At 46.9% G+C, this 24,478-nt stretch overlaps 1 protein-coding gene across 1 annotated transcript in view; it reads right to left on the bottom strand.

The window, feature by feature from the left end:
* Window positions 1–24,478, bottom strand: part of TASOR2 (transcription activation suppressor family member 2) — a 911,282-nt gene that overhangs the window by 31,413 nt on the left and 855,391 nt on the right. The window lies entirely within an intron of this gene.

The raw sequence follows: 24,478 nt of genomic DNA, 5'->3' as shown, positions 1-24,478 counted from the left end.
CTAAGATGTGATAAACATTGCTATGCATTCACTTGCCAATGCCAGGTATCAGTTCAACTTGCCAACTGCCAGTGCTTAATCTGGGAAAAAGGAAGTGCCAGGGCCCTTCTCAAGAGGCTACTGCAGCTTGCATAACCCATTTCCTCTGCCAGCTCTGCCAATGCTAGTACCAACACAACGACCAACCACCACTCTCGAACAAGCGTGACAATTCGGACTATTCAAGCCACCCAAAGTTATTAGGATGGCCAAGGCGGAAAGTATTTCATTAATTTTTAATGTATAATGAATTATTAAACACTTTTGTTGTGCTCTCCTCAAAATTAGACTAACAGTGCCACCATGTAGTTGACCGTCATAAGTGCCGGTGTTGAGAATTAGGTGCCGGTGCCTAGCACAGGCAGACACCAGCTCAATATAAACATTGTCAACGGCTGTCTCCTTTAATACACTATAACAGAAAATTCTCATTATAGTTAAATTGTGCTCCAGATTTAGTGAACCATTCTACTAAGTTGCATGCCTGTCTTTGATGTTGGAAGCTGGACCGGAGGCGACACTAAAAGAGAAAGCTACTCCTTTAACATTCTGGCTTCTGTGAACAGCAGTATTTAAGAACATTACTGTATAAATGCAAGATACTTACCTTTGGTAATGCCTTTTCTGGTATAGACTCTATCTAATCACAGATTACTCTCCTTTTGAATACCCCTAGATCTCAGCCTGGATCTAGAAACATTTGTATATCAATGTCCACTAGCATCAACAGGTGATGTTGTGCTATCTCATGGTTCCGCGTGTGACTCCATCTCGTGCGGTTGTGATGTCGGCTCACCTACATATACGTCACCTACTCAAGCTGATGTCAGTTTCTTTCTATCCTCCACCAATACCAACAGACGTTCAGCCTTAAAAACCCAAATTCAATGTACATGTTAAGTATACATTTTTGTGTGTGCAGAAATTCAGAATGGTAAATGAATATTCACATAACCTCTATGTAAGTCGCTTCCACAGAACAGCGAGATGCAGTTAGATAGAGTCTCTAGCAGAAAAAGTATTTCCAGATGTAAGTAACTTGTTCTTCTAATAGAGACTTTTAACTGCAGATTCTTCACCTTTTGACTAGATACCACAGCAATACCTCCCAGGTGCTGAGTCTCTGGAATGCCTCAAACTAGGAAATCTTGCAGGACAGACCAGGAGAAATGCCCCTCTCTCCTGATCTGACTATCTAAATAATAATGCTTGGTGCACGAGTGCAAAGATGCCCACGTTGCAGCATTACATATCTAAAAAGCAGTTTCCCCATAGCCAAATCTGTAGTAGCAGCTTTTGCTCTAGTTGAATGTGCACACAGTCCCTATGGGGGCTATTTCTTTGCCCAACTACAACAGATCTTAAAACACATGACAGTCCATCTAGAAATTGTTCTTTTTGCATTGCCTCCCCCTTCTTCGCTCAGGAGAATCCTACAAAAAGTTGTTCATCCTATCCAAATTCTCTCCAAATAAGAATTCTCTTGGGATCACGAAGATGTAAACATGATGGATTGTTCCACATGAAAGGGCGTAACCACCTTAGGATGGAATGCCGCTCTCGTTCGCAGGACCAACATATCAGGGAAAAAGGAAACAAAAGGAGGTACCGACGACACAGCCTGAAGTTCACTTACTCACCTAGGAGACATTACTGCTATAAGGCACACTATTTTCAGAATCAACAAATGCAAAGAACAACTGAGCCTATGCTCAAAAAGTACATTAGATAAGTTAACACAAGGGTCTTGGGAGAATGGCACTGGAGGAAGAAAAATGTGTCCCCCGGAGAACGGCTTTGCTATCTAGCAATTTTCCTATTCACAGGTAGGCAACATCCTAGTTTGGCTCAAATGCCTATCAGGGAATTCTTTGGGCTGGTGGACTTTTGTGAGAATATTATTAGGTTGAGCCGAGCAAGGGCATGCGCTGCTCTGCGCAGCATGCTGTATCCCGAATATTTTCTTGAAGGCTCTCACCTCTTTTCTATTGGCTCCTGTTAGTGCCCTTCCTAAATGCCTACTTTTGTTAGGTGGATATGCCTAATTAGTCCCGCCTTTTGGTGTTTTGGACTCTCGCAGCTGACTGCCCATGTTACGTGTGGCCTTACTCTTTTTTTATGTATGTTCCTTCCTGGGCATTCTTTTTTTTTTTTTTTGCTTTCCCTCGGCTTGTGTATCAGCACTGTGCTGTGCTTCATGTTTTGGACTGTAACGCAATTCCATGCTTAGCTGACGGCATTAGGTTTGTTCCACAGCTCATGTATCAGCAAGGCTCCTGCTTCACCAATGCCACACTTCATGTTTTGGACAGTAACGCGATTCCGTGCTTAGCGGACGGCATTAGGTTTGCTCCTCGGCTCGTCTTTGGTCCACTCGCAATAAATCCAATCAATCGCATGGTTTTATCTGCCTCCCATGGTATTGGGCCCCCCTTCTGAATATGATGAACCCACCCACCACTAGACCACACATCTCACACTGCCCACCTCCCTAAAGTGTTCACGTCTCCTGGTCTGCCACTGACAGCTGTACCCCTCTCTTTGTTCCTCTTCCTCTTCTTCCCTCTCTTTCTGTCTTTCTCCTCCTCACTTGCTGAAAACGATGACTTCAACAAACAGCTCTTACCATCTCTTTCCTCTCCTTTCCTTTATTTGTTCCCCTGCGAAATGAATCATAAAAAGAAAAAAACACTTTGGCTGCAAATGTCATCTTTTTCTGTCATTTTTCTATTCCAAAGTGCAGAAAAAAACCAAGACCGAGTGGTTGCAAAGTGGCAAGACTGTTTTTATTCACAACAACACAAAACAGCGCCACTTTACAGAGTTTGCCAGTAAAGCGCAAATTTTGTTTTCTCGTCTTTCTTTGAACAACATTGTTTTCCCCGGGTGTGGAAGTGCAACAGTCCTGGAGGTACTGCAATACCGGATTGATGCATAGAGTGGAAAATGTGTTCAATGGGATCCATATCAGCTGTTTTCCTTATCTTAGTTTATAAAATGTATACCGCAGCTCTGTAGTGTGACCCAAAGTGAGGTACTAGTCCAGTGCGAGTCCTCACCCAAAGATTCTGGAAGTACTGACTCAGCAGTTTGTGCAAGTAAGCCACAGAAGAAGAAGAAAAAGAATAAGTGTAGGAAAGGTAGGCAACTTTTAGGCAGTAAACCAAGGAGAACCTGCCCCTGCTGGGGAGGGCTCCCTAAGTGGTCATGGTGAAGACCTACCTAACCCACAAGAAATCCTGACTAGTTAGGCAACTGTTAAGAATGAAATGGCGGCTCCTCAGCTTACAGAAAACAGAGTGAAAGGATGGTGGTTGCTACAGGATGTAACCCCCCACTCTCAAACAGCAGACAGGCAAGCTGAACACAAAGAAGCCTGTATGTTAGTACTTTAACCTGTCAGTGAAGAGCTAAAGGTGCGGTTCCGGGCACTGACAGCTGTTAATAGCCTCTGCGGGCTGCACTGTCCTTGGCATGGTAGTCTGACCCCATGCCAAATAGCAAACTAGGGGCCCCTGAAACTGTTAGTTACAGAGGGGTTACTCTAGTTGTGGGTAACCTCTTTGGGTAAGCTGGGGGTATGACTAAGACAGGGTTTGCAGAGGGGGGACACCTCTGATCCCAAAACAAAACGATTGGGAGGGGACACTAAAGAGTTAGACAAAAAGCATTTTACATTGGGTCCTATCACTGTTGAGGTAGGTCAGCGCCTCAGAGGGAATGAGCTAGACAAGAAGATGTTCGGCATAGAAGGCCCTGCAATAATCCAGCCTGTTTCCTTACTCTTTCTCGCCTAACAGCCTAGGAAGACTCTCCCAAGTTTGGCTGAGTCTCCAGCCCTGTGGGCTTGGGAGGGTGTGTGGGGGGCCTTGTGTAGGAAACAGGATATTTGTTGCAGTATCCCTCAAGATTTTGCCTGGTTTTTGATGCAACCTTGACTGAAATGTACTCGGTCTCCGCTAACAATCTGTTCAATTGTTCCCCCAAATTGCAACATCTTTAGCACCCTCTGTAAGTCTCTAGTTAATGGTACCCTGGAACCTAGGGCCTGAGGTGCTAAAGAGAGTCCCTAAGGGCTGCAGCACAAATTGTGCCACCCTAAGGGACCCCTCACCAAGCACGTGCTAGACTGCCATGGCAGGCTGCATGACTTGGAGGAGACAAAAGAAAAAACACGACATGTCACACATCCCTGTGTGCCATGTCCCTAAAACTGCAAGTAATATTTGAAAGTCACCCCTATAGTAGGCTTAACAACTCTAAGCCAAGGTGCTGAATATTACATGTGAGGGAATACCTGCCTGAACAGATATGCCCCTGTGCTGGTCAGCCTTATTGCTGCCAGTACAAGTGACCGGGGAAGCCATTTTAGAACATGTGCCAGACACTGGTGAAAACGAGTTCCCCAGTTACATGATGGCTTCAATGAAAATAGGGAAGTTTGATATCAAACATCTTGTATTGGTAAACCCACAGTGATGCCAGTATTGGACTTATCAATACATGCACCAAGAGGGCACCTTAGAGTTGCCCCCTGAATAGCTACCAGGCTCTGGTGTCCTGTTGACTGGTTTCCGACAGCATGCCACTTAAGATGCTGCTCTGGACTCCTAGGGTGAAAGCCTTTGCTCTCAGGAAGCCCATAACAAAAGCATGTCTCTGTGTAACAGGGTTATGCCCACTTCCCACAGGAAGTGGTCATATCGGGGCGTAGTGACCCCAAGGGTCAGTAGCCAATTGGCTACTAACCTACACTACCCTAATGCCCCTAAATTCAGTATTTAGTCCCTGGTACCAGAGAAGCAGTTCCTGACAACATAAGAAGAGAGAGGACACCGAAGAGCCACAAAAGCAGAGAGGAGAGAAGAAGCAGCTGACCTGGTACCAGCGCTGCCGGCCTGTCTGCATCCCTCATTGAAAACTGCACCAAAGTAGACCCGTCCTGCAGCTTTTGAAACCGGAAGCCTCGGAGGACTGCCTGCCTTTGAAAAAGACGCAACGAGAAGCTTCTGAGGCCTCCGGAACTGCCAAAACCTGACACCCGAAGCCACCGCTGCACCTGTCACCTCTGGCCCGAGTTGAAGTGAAGCAACGGTGCCAACAAGGTTTCCCAGCCCTTCAGAGCTCAAGACCATCGTGGTTTCACCCCTCTTGAACTCCCTGATGTCGCTTGCAGCCTCTGAACACAGGCCCTTCAACCGCGACTGCTCTTGTAAGGAAAAACCTGACGCTTACGACACCCCTGCGCCCTTCTTTCTTGCCTTGGAGAAGAGGACCAAAGGTGTCCCGCCGTCCCTGAGCATCTCAAGGCTTGAGCCCACTTGCTGGTTCAGACCGACTGGCTTTTTAGCCAGAGCCTGCAGTCTATTTTTACAGTGATGATCCCCACTGAAATGCATTGGGCTTCTGGCGCTGATATGCACCCTGCACCCGGCCACCCTGGTGCCACCAGTGGTGTACTGCTGGTGCTATCTTGGACCTTGCCCACCACTCATCTTAACTCCTGGAAATTGGTCCTGTAAGTCGATGTACTGTACCTGTTTGCAGAACTTGTTCTTCCTTCCATAGGATAAGATTGCAGAACTCAAAGATTTGATTAAGTGCTCACTTTTTAAAGTGAAAACAATTTATAATTAAAACCGTACTTACCTGAACAATTTTTCTCTGATAACTCATATATAAAAGTACTTGGTATTTTTATCAATTGGTGTGGATCTCCTTCTCGAGTCGTGTGTGTTATTTATCAATTATTGGGTGTATTTACAAATGTCTAACACTCCTCTGTGTTAAGCCTCAGGCTGCTCAACCGTACTACCCCTTAAGAGAGCACTTTGGAATTGCATAGCAAGCTCTATCCACTCATATGGAAACCCATGGACTCTTTACACGGTATATCAGATTTTTGATATATCACATAAAGAGCCAGCTTGCGTAACCCCTGTGATGTCTAGTTTCATTGGCACAACATTGCAAGTGTTCAGTAAGCCTTCTTAAGTATATGCAGTGGGCACTGGTCATTCATTACGAGTTACCCAGCTACATAATGGCTTCATTAAGAATAATGGTGTTTGGTATCAAAAACCTCGTCGTGACAAATCCATACTGATGCAAGTATCAAATTTGTCCTGACATGCATCCGGAAGGCACCTTAAAGGTGCCCCTGAATCCTACTAGTCTTTTAGTGAGCTGGCTGACTGGTATCATCCAGCCTGGCACCACAGACATGTTTCTGATCCCCTGCAGATGAGAGCCTGTGATCTCCGAGGTCAGAAACAATGTCTGCTTCAGAGGAAGGTGTTAACACCTCCTCCAGTAGGGTGGCTAGTGTTTTAGCATATCAAGACCAGAGCTTCAAAGCTCCTTTGATATGCGACCCCAGCTTCCCTTAGACCTGGGAGATGCCACCCCCACCCTGAGGCCCATTTGGCACCAGGACAGGCGGAAGAATTACTAGTTAGAAGGTGTTCATCCTCAGGATAATCACACCCCTAAGGTGGGCTACCTTAAGTGAACACCGAAAGAAGGGTTTGCTTGCTTGTTTTTAGTGGAACTAGGAACTCTGGGTCAGGTTTTGCCCACTCTCCACAAAAATTAGTCATATAGGGGTAGGTAGCCTATTGACTACTACCTTACGCTCCCCTTAACGCCCCTAAATTCAGTATTTAGGTGATCCCCTGATACTAGGAACTGAGATTCATCTACAGGAAACAAAAGAAGGACCAAGAACAGCCGAAAACACAAGAACTGCAGACAAGCCCCAGATTTGGTGCAAAACCCTACCTGCCTCTGTGCCGACAATTGCAAAGACCTGACTGGTCCAGCAGCTATGCATCCTCTTAAAGCCTTGGAAAGAAGCCAGCACTTTGTAAACAAGTGGAGGAGCCACTTCCTTGCAGGCACACCTGCATCTGCCTGCTAACCCGTTCTGCTGACCACCGGTTCCACCAAGAAAGCAGCACCCCAGAAGAAATACTTTGTGACTCTGAGGTCAGGCCCGTCTCCCCAGTGAGTTTTGTATTGCTAAACCCTCCAGGAGCCCCCCTGCACCAATACACTGGGTACAGAGCACTTGCAGCAGCCAAGTCTTGTTCAGTGTCCAGTCCCGACACCAACTCTGCCAAGACCGACAAACCGACGAGGAATGTCAGCATCACTGGCCAGTCAGTGGCCCTGCTGTCCTGTTTGCCCCCGTCCCCAGGTCGACTCCAAAGAAGTGAGAGCCTCCAACTCAAGAAACCCGCCGGACATAGCACCTCTTTACTCGAGCCCCACAGCCCAAGTCTGAGCCAATCACCGGTGCTCCCTTGCACTAAAGACCTTCAAAAGCCATACCCCCCTTTGGGTTCTGCCGGGCTTGTCTCCAAGTCCCCAATTTCAGCCATTTTTGTTACAGGTTACTCCATAGACTTTAACGGGTAGCGTTTGAAGCTACCATCGTGAACAGCACCTCTGCACCCGGCCACACCAGGGCAGGTAAATTTGAACTGCTGGTGGTTCAGGAGAGTAACCTTGAGAATGGTTTGTAAGTGTACCTATGCAGTGAATATTTCTCCTACAGGATAATATTACTGTGTTCGAGTCTCATGCCTCAAATCTGACATGCGATTTTCTACTGTTTCACCTCTAAAAAAATCGGTAACGTTTAAAGTACTTACCTGATTCCGATGATCTAAAGTACTTACCTAATGCTGATGATCTTGGGTGTCTAAAACTATATGAAAATCTGTATTATTTTTCTAAATTGTTCTTGAGTTTCTTCTTGAGTGTGTCTCATTTATTGACTCTGCATGTACAACAAATGCTCAACACTATCCTCTGATTAGCCTAAACTGCTGCTGCATGCATTATGCCACCCAAACGGACTAACACAGAAACTGCATGCAGACTGCCACTACAGGATGCGTGAAATGGTGCAAGCCATTCTGAAAACAGGACATTGCCCACTCACTGTGCACTGCCTAAGGTCACTTCAAGGCGGGGAGGATAGAGATAGGGGGTGTTGAAAAATATATTTTAAGAAACACTTACCTCTCGTCGTCTGCCCGCATCTCTCTCCACAGTCCCAGAACCAGGAAGCACCCAGGCAATACAGCTTTGTGATTGGTCTGAACACAGTGGATCGGCGCTCAGAGTGGGGCAGGTAGCCTGTGCATATTCCCTACAAGGCTGTCCATTACAGCCTGGGGGTGAATATGCAAACCGTGCATGACTGTTTGGCCGGGCCAAGACGGCCGGTCAAGCAGTCATGCACACTTAGTATGCACAGTCCATCCCTGAGCCAGCAGCCCCGCCCGCCCTAATCCAGCCCTGCAGCAACGAAAAATAAAATGATAATAACCTTGCTGTTATCATTTTATTTTTCCCTTTTTAACTGCTCTAAGAGCTATGGGGTGACACACCTCCGCCTTAGTGGAGGAGCTTGCCGCCACAGAGGAGTTTCTGATCACACCTCCTCTAGCACGATGGCTAGTGAATTTAACATATCAAGGCCAGAATCTTCAAAGCCTCTGCCACCTTTGATATGCAACAACAGCTTCCCCCCAGACCTGGGGTATGCCAGCCCCTGCCCGAGGCCCATTTGGCACCAGAGCAGACAGGAAATTAGATATACAGGGGGGGTGTTTCACTTATTGACTAGTCACACCCCTAACATGGGCCACCTGAAGTGGACAGCCAGAGAAGGGTTTCACCATCTTGTTTTTGATAAAACCGGAGAATTATGGTTCAGAGTAATGCCCACTCTCCACAGGAAGTGGTCCTATAGGAGTGTAGACAACTCAGTGGTAGGTAGCCTATTGGCTACTATCATATACTCCTTTAAAGGTCCCTAAACTGTCTGAGACCAGAACAACAGATTTGTCTTTCTGGGACAGAAGAAGGACAAAGAAGAGCCGTAAACGCGAGAACTGAGGACCTACACTGAACTTAGCGCAAAACCCTGCCTGGCTGCTAGTACCTCGACAATTGCTAAGAACTGAATCATCTAAAAGCTCTGCATCTTACACCAACACGGATAGTCTAGCACTTTGCCAACCATGTAGCATCTGCCATGGGGCAGAGGAGCCACCCCCCTGCATCTGCAGGCAGCGACTGCACTTGTTCGGTACACTGTGTTGTTGGCCATCGGGCCCACTGAGGGAGCAGCACGTCAGGCTCTAGGAGGTCAGCCCAGTCTCCCTGCTGAGATTTGAGTCGCTAAACACTCCTGCACCAATATCCTGAGTACCAAGGCACTTGCAACCTGGGCTTGTTTTTGTCCAACCTGGACACCACCGCCATGGAACTGACCTGCACAAGGAGGTACTCAGGATTCACGAGACACGTGACAAAAGAGGCCATACTGTCTTGTTTTTCCTCCCCTCTACAGTGACAGTGGAACAGCGACACCCTCAAACACAAGTGGCCAGCCAGCCAAACACCTCTGCACCCAAGCCCCACAGCCCGGGTTCACGACTCCTGACTGTGTTCCCTTGGTCTAAGGGTCCTCACGACCGGAACCCCCTTTTGGGTTCTCCTGGACTTTTCCCCAAGTATCTCCTTGCAGCCTTTTTGTTTCAGGTACCCTTGACTTTAGGCTCAAGACAACCATCTCGATCAGCACCTCTGCACCCAGACAACCCAGGGCAGGTAAACCCAAACAACTAATGGTTCTTTGGACCTTGGCCCCTAATAGCCTTAAGTACTAAAGGGCACCTCTGTACATCGACTTTAAGTATACCTTAGCTGTGTATGTTTTTCCTTCCATAGGATAACATTACCACATTTAAGGCTCATTCTTCAAAAAACGTTATTTGATTATTTTTTCTGTTTTCTAGTAAAATCGATAAATCCAAAAGTACTTACCCAATTCCGAAGAATTTGGTGTCTAAATTCATGTAAAAACAGGTGTTGTTTTTCTAGATTGGTCTCGAATTTCTAAATGACTGTTTATTGTCTCTATGTGTAAAACAAATGCTTAACTCTCCTCTGAAATAAGCCTAAGATGCTTGACCATACTAACACAAATAGAGCACTTGGGATAATTTATTTTTTTTGTTTAATAAGTTTATTAAATTTTAAGAAGTATAAGAAATAGTTAAATACAATATAAAGTGATACATCAGTTAAAATTGATACATAAGTGAAATATAAGAGACCCATAAGGGTTATGTCAGTGAACCAAAATATCCGTGAATGGCATCACTATTATGAATGGAAGAAGTAAAGAGGAAAGTAAGAAAGAAGAAAGAGAGTAGAAAGGAAGACAGCAAGAAGATGGAAAAAGAGAAGAATAAAAGAGGTACAAGGGGGGAAAGGAAAGAGGTGGACGTGGAGAAAAGGAAGGGAAGGATCCACTGCAGTACTACAAAAACACACCACACAAATAAGAAACAGCAAATAATTAGAAGAGACAAAATGATACTGGTCAACCAATCCCTTTGAAGCCAAATCCATATATGCGTCCAGAGCTTTCCAAACATCACTAGAGATAGTAGAGGTAAGATGAGCCACATCAACTGAAATGTGTGCACTTCGTAAAAAAGAAACCCATGCCCACCATTGTATGATATGATACGGAAAAAAAAGACTTCCATTCGATAAGGATTACCTTAACAGCAACTGTCAATAAAAGATCCAATAATTGCAAATATAAGGTATTCAATGGCAAAGGCACTCGGGAAGATAATGGGCCCAACAGAACCATGGTAAAGGAAAGTTGGAAATCAGTATTAAAAATTAATATAAGATGTTTATTTATTAGATCCCAGAAGGGTTGTAAAAGAGAACAGGTAAAAAACATATGTGGATTATCACCAGTAGCCAGACCACAGTTCCAACAGAGATCATCATCTTTGAAATTTAGCGAATGTAGACGCACAGGAGTCCAATGTAGAAGGTTGATAGAGAAAAATTTGGATTGGGTTAAAGAGGGGGCAATCTTAGCACAGAGCGACAACGTTCCAATCAACTGCCAGGTTTCCGGAGAAATATGCTCAGTAAGCTCCTTATCAAAATGATGTAACCATTTTTGTTGGGTAACAGTATGTGAGGCAGAGGAAGTACAAGTCAAAAATGTATAGATTTTTGAAGCCACATGACCAGATCTAAGCCACAAGGAGAATAACATAATAGTGGGCGAATTGTGCTCCAGGCGTAATTTAGCAAGAGCTACTTTAATTTTTAGAAAAGTATAGAAATCCAAATTGGAGAGCGAGAACTGTTGAGCTAAGGAGAAGAGCAACGGATCATTATTGGAGTCATATAGATGACGAACTAACGACACTCCTTTAGAAGTCCAGTAAGGGATCAACGCGGGATCAATAACACATTTTATTCTAGGATTACGCCACAAAGAAGACCACCTCGATTTATGAATCGGGGTAGCTACTTTCTTATCCACAGACCTAACAGCTGCAACAGTATCCAAGATAATTGAGAGGGAAAACGGAATAGATAACGTGGATGTGGTTAAAAAGGAAGAAGTTGGTAAGGGAAATGAGAGATATTGCTCAATTAATATCCAGGAAGGTGTGTGAACAGGAATCAAGGAAAACCATAAAGCACCTTGAGAAGCTAAAAAAGCCACTTGATATCTCTCCCAATCAGGAAAACTACAACCACCCATCTCATAAGGTTTTCTCAAGGACTTATATGCAATTCTAGCCCTCTTGTTGCTCCAAAGAAACTTAGAAGTAATTGAGTCAATCTCACGAAAAAAAGGAAGTGGACAATTTCACCAGAAGCATAGAAGAGACAAAGTTAATGATAGGAGCAATCATCATTTTTAGAGTTTGGATACGACCCCACCAAGAAATATGTTTAGGGGACCAAGTATCTAAAAGTTGACAAACTTTGAGTAAAGTTTGCACCTCATTATATGCCACCGTATCATAGAGAGTACCACAGAACCAAATCCCTAGGTATTTGAGATGTTTAGATTGCCACTTAAAGTCAGCGTCACCCATATGCGCTGGGAAACAATAAGCATTCAGGGGGAACATCTCAGTCTTGTCCGTGTTAAGAGTATAACCATAAACTTTACGAAAAAGGGCAATACTATCTGTAAGCGCGGGAATAGCTGATACAATATCATCCGAAAAAATAAGAACATCGTCCACATAAGCCGCTGTTTTTATGCAATGCGTACCAAAAGTAAACCCCTTGATATCTGGATGGAGATCAATTAATCTAAGAAGGGGATAAATAGTTAATAAAAACAGAAGCGGGGATAAGGGACAGCCTTGACGAGTACCTTGATGAAGACTAAAAAACTCAAAGGTAGTCCCATTGACTAGGATATTCGCTCTAGGTTGGGCATATAAGGACATGACCATGTTAACGCACAAGTTACTACTTGTGTAACAATATATCTGTAAGAGACATTAGTTAGTGATAGATTCCTTACCTTAGAATATCCCCAGGCGTCAGACTTGATCCGGAAATTTTTGTGTAGCAGTACCCTTGCGCGTCGGTAGGCGTCGTCTGCGGCTCCGCGTCCGTCGTCGGCGCCGTGATGACGTCGTCGGAGTACTTAGACGCCTCCTCCGCGTGCTGACGTCAGTTCTTAGACACAGCTTTTCCGCTCCAGAAACGCAGAGCTATGCTAAAAACCAACACTGCTGCCTTGAAACTAGGGCCCGGAAAGGGGATGACCTTAACCTTAGATATCGGTTCGCAGAACAGGGAGGATGGGTGGGTCGGTAAGGAATCTATCACTAACTAATGTCTCTTACAGATATATCGTTACACAAGTAGTAACTTGTGCATCTGAAAGAGACACGTTAGTGATAGATTCCTTACCTTAGAATAGATACCCCAGCAATACCAACCCCGGTGGTGGGTCTGCGAACCAATAATCACACCAGAAAGTCCTGGAGGACGGAACGGCCAAAGAAGCCATCCCTCCGGACTTGGCTGTCCAGGCAATAATGTCTTGCAAACGTGTGTAGCGAGGCGCACGTAGCTGCCTGGCAAATGTCCTGCAAGGGCACTCCTCGGCCCAGGGCAGTGGTAGTCGCCGTGGCCCGAGTGGAATGAGCCCTCAGTCCAACATGGGGTTCCTTCTTAGCCAAGGAGTAGCACGCCTGGATACACAAGATGATCCACCGCGAGATGGTCCGCTTGTGTACCGCCTTTCCCTTCTTGGCGCCCACATAACCAACAAAGAGGCGGTCATCCACCCAGAACTGGCGTGTGCAATCTAGATAGTAAGAGATCGCACGTTTTGGGTCCAGACGTGGAGCCTCTCTTCCTCTCTCGAGGGATGCGGAGGCAGAAAGAAGGTGGGCAAGTTGATGGATTGCCCGATGTGGAAGGCTGTGACTACCTTAGGCAGGAAAGAGGGCCTTGTCCGCAACACAACCTTGTCCGGATGGACCGAAAGGAAAGGAGTTTTACAGGATAGAGCCTGGAGCTCACTCACTCTCCTGGCAGAGGTGATGGTTACCAGGAAGGCAGTCTTCAAAGTAACAAGGCGGAGAGGACAGTTGTGAAGTGGCTCGAAGGGCGCACACATCAGAAAAGTAAGAACCAAGTTCAAGTCCCACTGAGGCATCACAAAGGGAACAGGAGGGAACGTATGTGTGATGCCTTTCAGGAATCGATTAACAATAGGGCACTTGAACAAAGAAGGTTGATCAGGCAGCCTCAAAAAGGCTGAAAGAGCAGAAAGGTAGCCCTTGATAGTGCCCAGAGCAGAGCCCTGCTGGGCAAGAGAAAGAAGAAAGAGAAGAACCTCAGAAAGAGGGGCAGAGAGAGGATCCACAGCCTTTGCTGTGAACCATGCCACAAATCTGTTCCACCTGCAGGCGTAAACCGACTTTGTGGAGGGACGCCTGGCTGCCAGAATGATGTTACAGACTTCAGAAGGCAAGTCAAATGGCCTCAACTGTCGCCGCTCAATCTCCAAGCATGGAGGGCGAGACTGGACACGTTCGGGTGGAGGACCGTCCCCTGCTGCTGCGACAGAAGGTCCTCCTGATGTGGCAGACGAACCGGGGGATCGACTGACATACTGAGTAGCTCGGGATACCAGTACCTTCGTGCCCAGTCCGGAGCCACAAGGATGACGTGCCCGGTCGCGCCTGATCATCTTCAGTACTCTGGGCAGAAGTGGTAAAGGCGGAAAAGCGTACAACAGACCGCAACTCTACTCGCGACGAAAAGCGTCTCCGAGCGAGTACCGCCTTGGAAATTCCAACGCGCAGAACTGATGACATTGCGTGTTCTCTTCGGTGGCGAATAGATCTAACCAAGGCTCTCCCCACTGCAGAAAGAGACCTTGCGCCACGTCAGAGTGCAGACGCCATTTGTGTTCCATCATGCACCGGCGGCTGAGTTCATCCGCCCTGGCATTCAGAGAACCTGCCAGGTGTTGAACCACCAGGGTCACGCCCTGATGTTCCAGACATTGCCAGAGGCGCAGAGCCTCCTGGCAGAGGGTCCACGACCCCACCCCGCCCTGTTTGTTGCAGTACCACATGGCGGTGGTGTTGTCCGTGAACACCTGCACTACACTCCCTCGGACAGAGGGGAGGAATGCCTTCAGTGCTAGACGAATCACCCGCAGTTCCAAAAGGTTGATATGGAGCCGGGACTCCGCCGGAGACCAGAGGCCTCTGATCTCCCCCTCTCCCATGTGGCCTCCCCAGCCCTGGAGGGACGCGTCTGTCACAACTACATGCTCCGGTTGGGGAGGGGAGAGGGATCTGGCTCCGACCCAATCGCGGTTCGTGAGCCACCACTGCAGCTGTCTCTCAGTGCCCTCCGAGATCAGGACATGGTCGGACAGGTTGCCCTGATGCTGGGCCCACTGAAACTTCAGGTCCCACTACAGAGCCCGCATTCGCCAACGGGCGTGATGCACCAGAAGGAGGCAGGAAGCCATCAGCCCCAGAAGCCGCAGCGTCAACCTGACCGAAACTCGGGATAAAGGCTGAAAGATTGGAATCAGAGCCTGTATATCCCGAACCCGCTGTTCGGGTGGGTACACCCGAAACTGCACCGAGTCGAGAACCACTCCGATGAAAAGGAGCTTCTGAGAGGGGCACATGTGTGACTTTGGCACATTGATGGAGAACCCCAGCTGGTGCAAGAGGTCTGCCGTCGTCTGGAGGTGGCTGACGACTGGGTCCAGGGCAAGCCCGCCTCTCCTGGGTCCAGGGCAGCTAAGACCTGAGCCAGAGTAAGCATCTTGAACTTCTCCTTCCGGAGGAAGCCGTTGACGTTCCGTAGGCCCAAGATAGAGCGTAGGCCCCCGTTACCCTTCTTGGGTACCAGAAAGTAGTGAGAGTAGCAACCACGTCCTACTTCCGGCCCAGGAACGGGCTCGATGGCCCCCTCGGCCAAGAGGGCCGAAACTTTCTCCTGCAGAAGCCGCAAATGATCCCCCGATACGCGCTGGTGTTGCGGTGGCATGGCTTGGGGGGTCGTCTCGAAGGGGAGGGAGTAGCCCCTTCGGACGCTCTGCAGCGCCCACCAGTCCGAAGTGACAGTGCACCAGTGAAAGTGGTGATGGCGAACCCTGCCCCCCACTGACGTCACATGGGCCGAAAAGCACGGACTAGGAGGGTTTAGAGGCGGACGCTGTGGGGGAGGGTGTGGACTGGCCTCGCCATTGTCCCCGACCGCCTCCACAGCGATTTCCACGGCCGCCACTGTGCTGGATGTTAGCCTGCGGTACAAAAGGGGGTGGTAATGGACGGAGCATCTGAATCAATCAAACACTCACACCCAGTCAAAAGATCTGGGTTTAATCCATCACCGTTCTTTAGCCCACTCTGCCACCCCAGTTCAGACATGGCTATATGCAAATCAGTCTGACCCTGTGCCTCATGGGAACAGTCCAGCCCGAACTGCAAAGCCATGTCTTCCCTGGACCGGAAACAAGCTTCCGAGGACCGGTTTCTGGCATTCCAGCCGACTTCATCCCGGCTTGCTTGAATCCAGTGGCAAAGTGAGCAAGGGACTCACGTCTGAGCATACCCTGCCACACTTATGGTGGCCAAAAGCGGTACAAAAGGGGGTGGTGATGGACGGAGCATCTGAATCAATCAAACACTCACACCCAGTCAAAAGATCTGGGTTTAATCCATTACCGTTCTTTAGCCCACTCTGCCACCCCAGTTCAGACATGGCTATATGCAAATCAGTCTGACCCTGTGCCTCATGGGAACAGTCCAGCCCGAACTGCCAGGCCATGTCTTCCCTGGACAGGAAACAAGCTTCCGAGGACCGGTTTCTGGCATTCCAGCCGTCTTCAGCCCGGCTTGCTTGAATCCAGTGGCAAAGTGAGCAAGGGACTCACGTCTGAGCATACCCTGCCACACTTATGGTGGCCAAAAGCGGTACAAAAGGGGGTGGTGATGGCCAGAGCATCTGAATCAATCAAACACTCACACCCAGTCAAAAGATCTGGGTTTAATCCATCACCGTTCTTTAGCCCACTCTGCCACCCCAGTTCAGACATGGCTATATGCAAATCAGTCTGACCCTGTGCCTCATGGGAACAGTCCAGCCCGAACTGCCAAGCCATGTCTTCCCTGGACCGGAAACAAGCTTCCGAGGATCGGTTTCTGGCATTCCGCTTTTGGCCGCCCACTTGCTCACTTTGCCACCTGATTCAAGCAAGCCGGGCACAGGGTCAGACTGATTTGCATATAGCCATGTCTGAACTGGGGTGGCAGAGATGGATTAAACCCAGATCTTTTGACTGGGTGTGAGTGTTTGATTGATTCAGACGCTCTGTCCATCACCACCCCCTTTTGTACCGCGGATGTTAGTCTGCGCGTGTGGCTGGCAGCACATGTGGGGGCGCCCCTTCCTTGGCCACGAAAGGAGCGCAAGGCACCCGTTTGCTGGCGCGGGGCCGAGAGGCCCAAGGACTTGGCCGTAGCCCTAGAGTCCTTAAAGCGCTCAAGCGCATGGTCTGCCTTGTCGCCAAAAAGGCGACGGCCATCGAACGGCATGTCCATCAGTGTGTTTTGGACATCAGCCGAAAAGTTGGTGGACCTCAACCAGGCGTGGCGTCTAATCACCACCGTCGTTGCCATCGCTCTACCTAGTGAGTCGGTGGTATCCAGCCCACACCGGATACAATATTTGGCTGCATCCCGGCCCTCCACAAGGGCTTGGCCGAGTTTGGCCCGTACCTCCAACGGACACTCTGGCAGCATTTCCGCAACCGTATCCCACAGAGAGTGGGTGTAGCGGCCCAAGAGGCATGCGGTGTTGGAAGACCGCAGTTCCAGACTATGGGAGGAGAAGATCTTTTTACCGTACTGCTCGTACCTCTTGGATTCCCTGTCCGGCGGAGCCGACGGGAATGCAGTCTGGGAAGTGGATGCCTGGATGTCCAGGCTCTCGGGGTGGGGTGGGTGGACAGGAAAACTTGGTTTGCCCGGGACCGGGCGGTGCCGTCTGGCCACGTTCCTATCTAAGGGCGAACCCGTAGCGGGCCTGGACCAAGTGCCCAAAAGAACGTTGGACAAGGCCTCATTAAACGGCAGCAGAGGCTCTGTCGGGCATGACCGCGGTTTAAGGACCTTAGTGAGGAGGTTAGTCCTCACGGCCGCGACGGGGAGCTCAAGGCCCAAGGCCTTGGCAGGCCTCATCAACACCACACTGTAGGTTGCCCCCTCCTCCGAAGCCACGGTAGGAGGTGAGACAAAACCAGTGTCTGGTGAGGTGTCCAGACCACTGGCATCCCCAAGTCCACCTGTCCAGTCCTCTTGAGACTGACACTCTCGGGTCAGAGGGTCCTCAGACCCCTCCCAATACTCCTCATCACCCATCCCCTGATAGTCAGGGTCATCAAACGATGAGGCCGGTTCATAGAAGGTAAACTCCCCAAGCGGCGTCGAAAGCGGCGCCCAGCGGTGCCGTTTCGACGTCGGAACCGGAGCGAGGGAGGCATCGGGGACGGCGCCGCCCGAGGACGGCACCGGAGGTGACACCTGACGGACCGACGCCGGGGGGGTCGTAAGGTCCACCGGCGACGACCCGGATCCCGAAGCGGGTCCAGTGGGGTCCTGCGGCGCCGGGCCTAAAGGCGCCGGCGGCGTCGGGACCGTGGGGCCCTACGGCACCGGGCCCGAAGGCGCCGGCGGCGGCGGGGCCGAAGCACTCGACGCATCGGGGCCGAAGCCCCTGACCCACTAGGGGCCCCAGACGGGTCCGCTGGGCCCGAAGGCCCCGCGGAGCCCGTCTGAGGAGAGAGGGACCTCATGGCCATGAGGAAGCGCTCGATCTCCTCCGGCGTCGGGTCTCGCCCAGGGACCGGAGGGTGTGGAGCTGGTTGCGGCACCCGCGACTCTGACGGAGCTGCGTGGGCAGTGCCACCCGAACCCCCGGCTGCGTCGCGCGAGCGTCGGGGGAAGTTAGAAGAGCGATGAATCCTCTTCGACTTCTTGTGTTTCTTACCCGACGACGACTTCGACCCGGAGGAGTGGTGCCGACTCTCGGAGCTGTGGTGGCTCCGACCCCGTGACATGTCCCTCGACCTCCCGTGGGACGGGAACCTCTCGCGGCGCGGGGCCGACTGCCGGAGTTCGAGTCGCCTGCGGGACCGCTCCCGCCTGGCTTTCGAAGACAGGGCCCGGCAGTCGGGGCAGGTCTTGTCGTCGTGGTCGACGCCGAGAAAAAGTAGACACCGACGTTGAGGATCCGTGACCGACATCGTGCGGTCGCAATCCTCGCAGTGCTTAAATCCAGGCATCCCTATGGCACCGATAGGAGTCGTTCTTCACATGATCAAAATGATCCAAAAAGTTAGTCAAAAAGTGACTAGAAGTACTGCTTTTTCCAGATCTGCGCTTGCTGGCGCGGAAAAAAGAAGAACTGACGTCAGCACGCGGAGGGGGCGTCTAAGTACTCAGACAACGTCATCACGGCGCCCACGACGCCGACGACTGACGGGGAGCCGCAGACGACGCCTACCGACGCGCAAGAGTACTGCTACGCAAAAATTTCCGGATCCAGTCTGTCGCCTGGGGATATTCTAAGGTAAGGAATCTATCACTAACGTGTCCCTTTCAGAGAAAAGAATCACCAAAATTATGTGCACGAAGAACCGCATGGAGAAAAGGCCAAGACACCTTATCAAAAGCCTTCTCGGCATCTAAGGCTAGAGCAGCAGCTGGAAGCGTAGACTGCTTAGCTGTACCTAGAATATGGCAAAAGGTACGGATATTATCTCTAGCAAGTCTACCCTTCACAAACCCCGTCTGAGAGGAGTGGACCAAAGAAGGAATATCAGAATCCAACCGTTTAGCAAGAATCTTAGCAAAGATTTTAGCCTCCATATTACGAAGGGAAATAGGGCGAATGTTTTTAGGGTCTGAGACATCTTTTCCTTCTTTTGGAATTACTACAATAGTAGCATCTGCCGCAGTACCTGAAACCGTGCTCTCTTGAATAAACAAGACAAAAACAGATTTAAGGCGAGGAACCATAGAAGGGAGAAATGTCTTATAAAACATGATGGGAAATCCATCTGGCCCAGGGGCTTTACCAGACCGAGTAGATTTGATTGCATATATAATTTCATCAGATGTAATTGGGCCACCCAATTTCTCCCCGTCCGCCGTAGATACATACTGAAGAGGAATAGTTTTTAAAAATTCTTGGCAATCTTCAAACAACGACTGATTAGTGGGGGTATAGAGAACTATAAAAATCTCGAAACACCTCAAGAATCTCCTTAGTCTGAAATTTTTTAATACCAGATCTATCAGTAATAGAAGAGATGTGAGAAGATTTAAAGTTAAACTCCTGAAATTTCAAAGTCGATGCTAGAATCTTACCAGCACGATTCTTCAAAAGTAACCGTTTGGATTTCTGGGCCTGAACACCAATATGAGCTCTCTTGGTGAGGATAGTGTTGTAGGAATATTTCAAGGTTTTAATGGATTGCAACAATTGTTTATCATTAGTACGTCGAAAAAGAAGCTCCTGTTTAATAATATCTGCTAAATCAGCGAGTTACCTTTTGATGTCAGCATTTCATTTCACCATAACTTTAATAATGTGTCCCCGGAGTGTACACTTAAAACGTCCCATAAAACCACTGGAGAACTAACTGAGCCTTTATTAACAGAAAAGAAATGTTCAATCTCATCATGTATATTTTGAACTTGAACATCGTCATGGAGAATTTCCGTATTGAGTCTCCATGAGGAAGGTTTTCTCTTAGGAGCTAGATTTAAGAGAGAAAAAGAAACAGCCGAGTGATCGGAGATAAGAATAGGATGAATGTACGGAGAAGATGAATGTTGCACTAAAGACGAATGAACTGAGAGATAATCAATACGAGAAAAGCTAGAATGAGGGGAGGAAAAGAAGGAAAAATCACTACCCGTAGGATGATGGAGACGCCAAATATCTTGAAGATTCGCAGAAGAGCACATATTTAACAATTGTTTATGAGCTCTAGGAGAACGGAAAGAGAAAGCCGAATTCCTATCTAGTATGGGATCTAGTGGCAAGTTAAAATCACCACCAACGATCAAATTACCAAGAGCTAATAGTTTAATGATCTTTTGCCAAAAAGAAGGATCATCATTATTTGGAGCATAAATGTTCAGAACATAAAGATCAGTAATACCATCAGACAATCTAGATAACAACCAACATCCCTCGGCATCATGCTCAGCAGAAATCACAGTTACTCCAGATTTTTTAGAGATAAGTGTTATGACCCCATTCACAGGCGCAATACATATTAAAATACAGACATTATGAATATATATGAACACGCAATAAAAATAAATACAAGTCGATGTAAAGAGCAAGCAGACAGCTATGTGTAAAAGAGTAAGCATATATCCTGTATATGGAACCTATATATTAAATATGTAGAATTAATGCTCAATAAATACTGTAATTAAAACATCATGAATAAATATGAGCCAGAAACTAACAATAGATAGAATTCGTCAAAGGAGAAGAAAAACAATGAACTATATACATAGAATATAAACAGAGTGAGTAAACTAATCATACAGAAGAAATAGGCAGAATTAATACAGAATAAATACTGCAATATGAATAATATGAATAAACCTGTAAACTAATCATGCTTATTAACTAGTCAGAAGGAATTCATCATAAATATTGTAAGAAAAACATCATGACTAAAAATAAACCAAAGCTAACAAGAACTAGAATTTCATCAAGAGAAATGATATTCAACTATTCGTAAATAGAAAAAAATGAAGCCAAAAAACCCAAAAACTAATCAAACATAGTAAATAGACAGAATTAATTCTCAATAAATACTGTAATACAAAAAACAACATGAATTAATATAAACCAGAAATAAAAGTAAGTAGAAGTGTATCAAAAGAGAAAAAATACAATAAAGCATTGGGATAGAGTATACAGGGAACCTGTAAATTAATGATACATAATAAATAAGTAGAATTAAATACTGAAGAGATGCTGTAAAACTAAAGAAACAACATAAATAAGAACGAACAAGAAACAGTAATACAGAACATTCCGTCCAATGAGAATAAAGCAATCAGGTATGTGTACCAAGTAAAAACAGAACATGTATCCTGATCACAAAACAAATAGATAGAAGTAACTATATGAAGAATATAGACATAGAGAAAGGAACATAATAAACATCAGATCTGAAGAAAGATAAAAACTACCAACACATGAAATACATTGGGAGTACATCAAGTGAACAATGCATATAATATACAGATATCAGGAATACAACGAGATATAGAACAATGCAAAAGGAGGGATAAACAAATAATAAAGCATAAGCAAAGGCAAATTATTAGACATATAAAAGATCAAATACAAACAAAAACCACATAAAAGAGGAAAGGATATGAAAAGATACAGAAGAAAAATAAGAAAGGGCGGAACCTTGACGTCTAACGACAGTACATCAAATAGAAGAAAACACCGTAAAAACTGGAAAGAGCAAAAAGAACTAATAGTTATATTTAAGAGCAAAACCACAAGCTAGGCAGAGGGAAGTACAAATACATGAAAAGAAAACACAACAAAGCTCAAGGAACAGAGGGACCAGGAGCAGGGGAGGAATCTATTTGATATTCAGACTGATTGTCTAGGAAAGTGGAAAGCTCAGAAGGTTCATCAACAATACGAAAACGACCCTTAAAGGTGATACTAAATTTTGAAGGGCCCGCAAAGGAAAAGGGAATCTTCATGTCAATAAGACGTTTCCACAAATTGAGAAAACCTTTCCGTCGAACGACAGTGTCTCTAGCAAAATCCTGAGCGATAGCAATCCGGTGACCTTCCCAGTGAACTGCCTTGATCTTCCACATATGGGCCAATATTTGCTCCGAATGTTGGTGACGTAGCGGCTTAAAAATGACCGCCCTCGGATGTGTTGAGGATTTGGGTCGAAAAGTAGGCACTCTATGAGCTCTTTCAATTTCAAAGTCTTTCTGAAACGAAATTTGCAAGGTAGAGGGAAGCCATTGATATAAAAAGTCAATCATCGAAGAGGCTGACTTTTCCGCATCCTCAGGTAGACCAAAAAATATGCAGATTGCTCCTACGGTTATGGTCTTCCTGCTCCGTAAGGTCTCTCCGAAGAACGCTCCATTTGTTGAAAAGATTTAGAATGTTAGTGCGTAGTATCTTCCACATTACTAATACGAGACTCTGCAGTGGTGACACAAATAGACAAATCTTTAAAATCATTCCTGAGAGCTGCCACCTCAACTGGCAGTAAGTCCGTATTAGTTTTGGTTGAATGTGCGATATCATGCACATTATTGAGCCTAGAAAGAATAGTGTCCAATGTGGTAGCAGAATCTTTCTGAGATGACTCTGGGGTAGGGGAGTTTTGCTTAGACCTCTTCAGAGCACCTTTAGAGTCTTTGGTAGTGGAAGGAGGACCCATGTTGTCAGCCATAAGGTAGCACCACAAGAAAAGCCCAATAGCACAATTTGTAGAAAAAAATAGATGAAGAGAAGGACAAAAAATAACAAAAAAGCAGGTTAATGCTCACAAAGACATAAGAGTCATGAGGAAATGTATGGAGAAGACAACTAACAAGGGCTCACTGATATTAGAACCTGTGTGAGCAACAAGCAAGGACCATGGCCGTGGCATTAGATCGCAAAATGGCGGTCAGAAACAAGTGAGGAAAAATAACGCCATGATAGTTTCCACAAGAGCGTAGAAAAACAAGACTGTCCAAGTGTTGATCAACCTCTAAATCAGGTTAAGCAGTGCAATAACCCAAGTTGGTCAAAATACCGTAGCAAAACAACAGAGGGAGGCCAAAGATGTCAGTCATGAAGCCACATCAAGTAGAAAGACTCATAAAAGTGTCTGAAGTCATTGAAACACATCCGTGAGACCAACAGTAGAGAAGTATAAGTAAATATCACGTCATGTTAGCTTGAAAAGTGAGTTCCGGTATACTGCCACTGCGCCTGAGACAGAAAACGCGAGCGCCACCACAAAAACAAAATGGAGGTCGCTCACGAAATTCAAGGAGCGGAGCTTCCAAACGATGTAAAATTAAGTTCCTGCCTTCTTCAGCGAGGACAGCGCACTTCAATACGCTTACGGCACATTCCGAATCAATATGCCGAATTCAGGACGAAAAACGCTGTCAATAGGGATCCCAAAATCGTCCCGACAGCCGCTGTTATCCCGGAGCTCAAGCGCGATCCGCCATCTCGTAGCAGCGCGCAAGCCACGCCCAAGAGCAGTTGGGATTATTAAAGTAAGCCCTGTAAACCAATAAGGGTTGTCTGGACTTTTTGCATTGTATGCCCTTACACTGGCACTATTACATAAAAAGCCAGCTTCCTACACAGGAGGATCAGAGGTGAAATACAAGCCTTTGCATTTGCTGATAACACTAAGAAATACACAATTGACATTACTTCATAATAATTTGTTTAATTTGTTTATTTCCGACTTTTTTTTACTACATGTTCTCATTTGGAACTGTTAGGGTCTTGTGTTACGTACCCCAATCCACTGCATTCGAATTTTAAAAAGTAAACTAGTCAGTTAGGGCTTTAGAATTTTGTTCAGTTTTCTAAAAGTGTCCTAATTGTGCTAAACATGTATCGCTCAGAGGCGATTGTGTAGGAACTCAACATGATCCCATATCTCCAGCATAGTATACAGCAGGAGCAGTTAAGGGACCTCTGCAAAGCCAGTAACATTGCTATTGCCTCAAATCCTATCAAAGTAAGCCTCCAGGAGATCCTTGAAGAATCTGATGCAGCCCAGTTAGCATAAACGTCCTGACACCCCTGAAGATGGGTGGACAGTGACAATGAGACTGTAGTCAGTACTCAACGGGGTATCCCCCATCCTAACCAGAGAGAATGAGTAACAAAACTGACACCTCTATCATAAACATGTGCCTAGAGTGCCTTCTCCTTCTGGGGGTAGGTCTTCCCACTCAAGCAAAATGCAAGAGCTAGATGAGGAAGATGACTA

Source organism: Lissotriton vulgaris, chromosome 1_1, assembly GCF_964263255.1.
Source record: "Lissotriton vulgaris chromosome 1_1, aLisVul1.2, whole genome shotgun sequence".
Lineage (NCBI taxonomy): Eukaryota > Metazoa > Chordata > Amphibia > Caudata > Salamandridae > Lissotriton > Lissotriton vulgaris.
The sequence above is the reverse complement of the archived record's forward strand: the minus strand, read 5'-3'. Positions and strand labels throughout refer to the sequence as shown.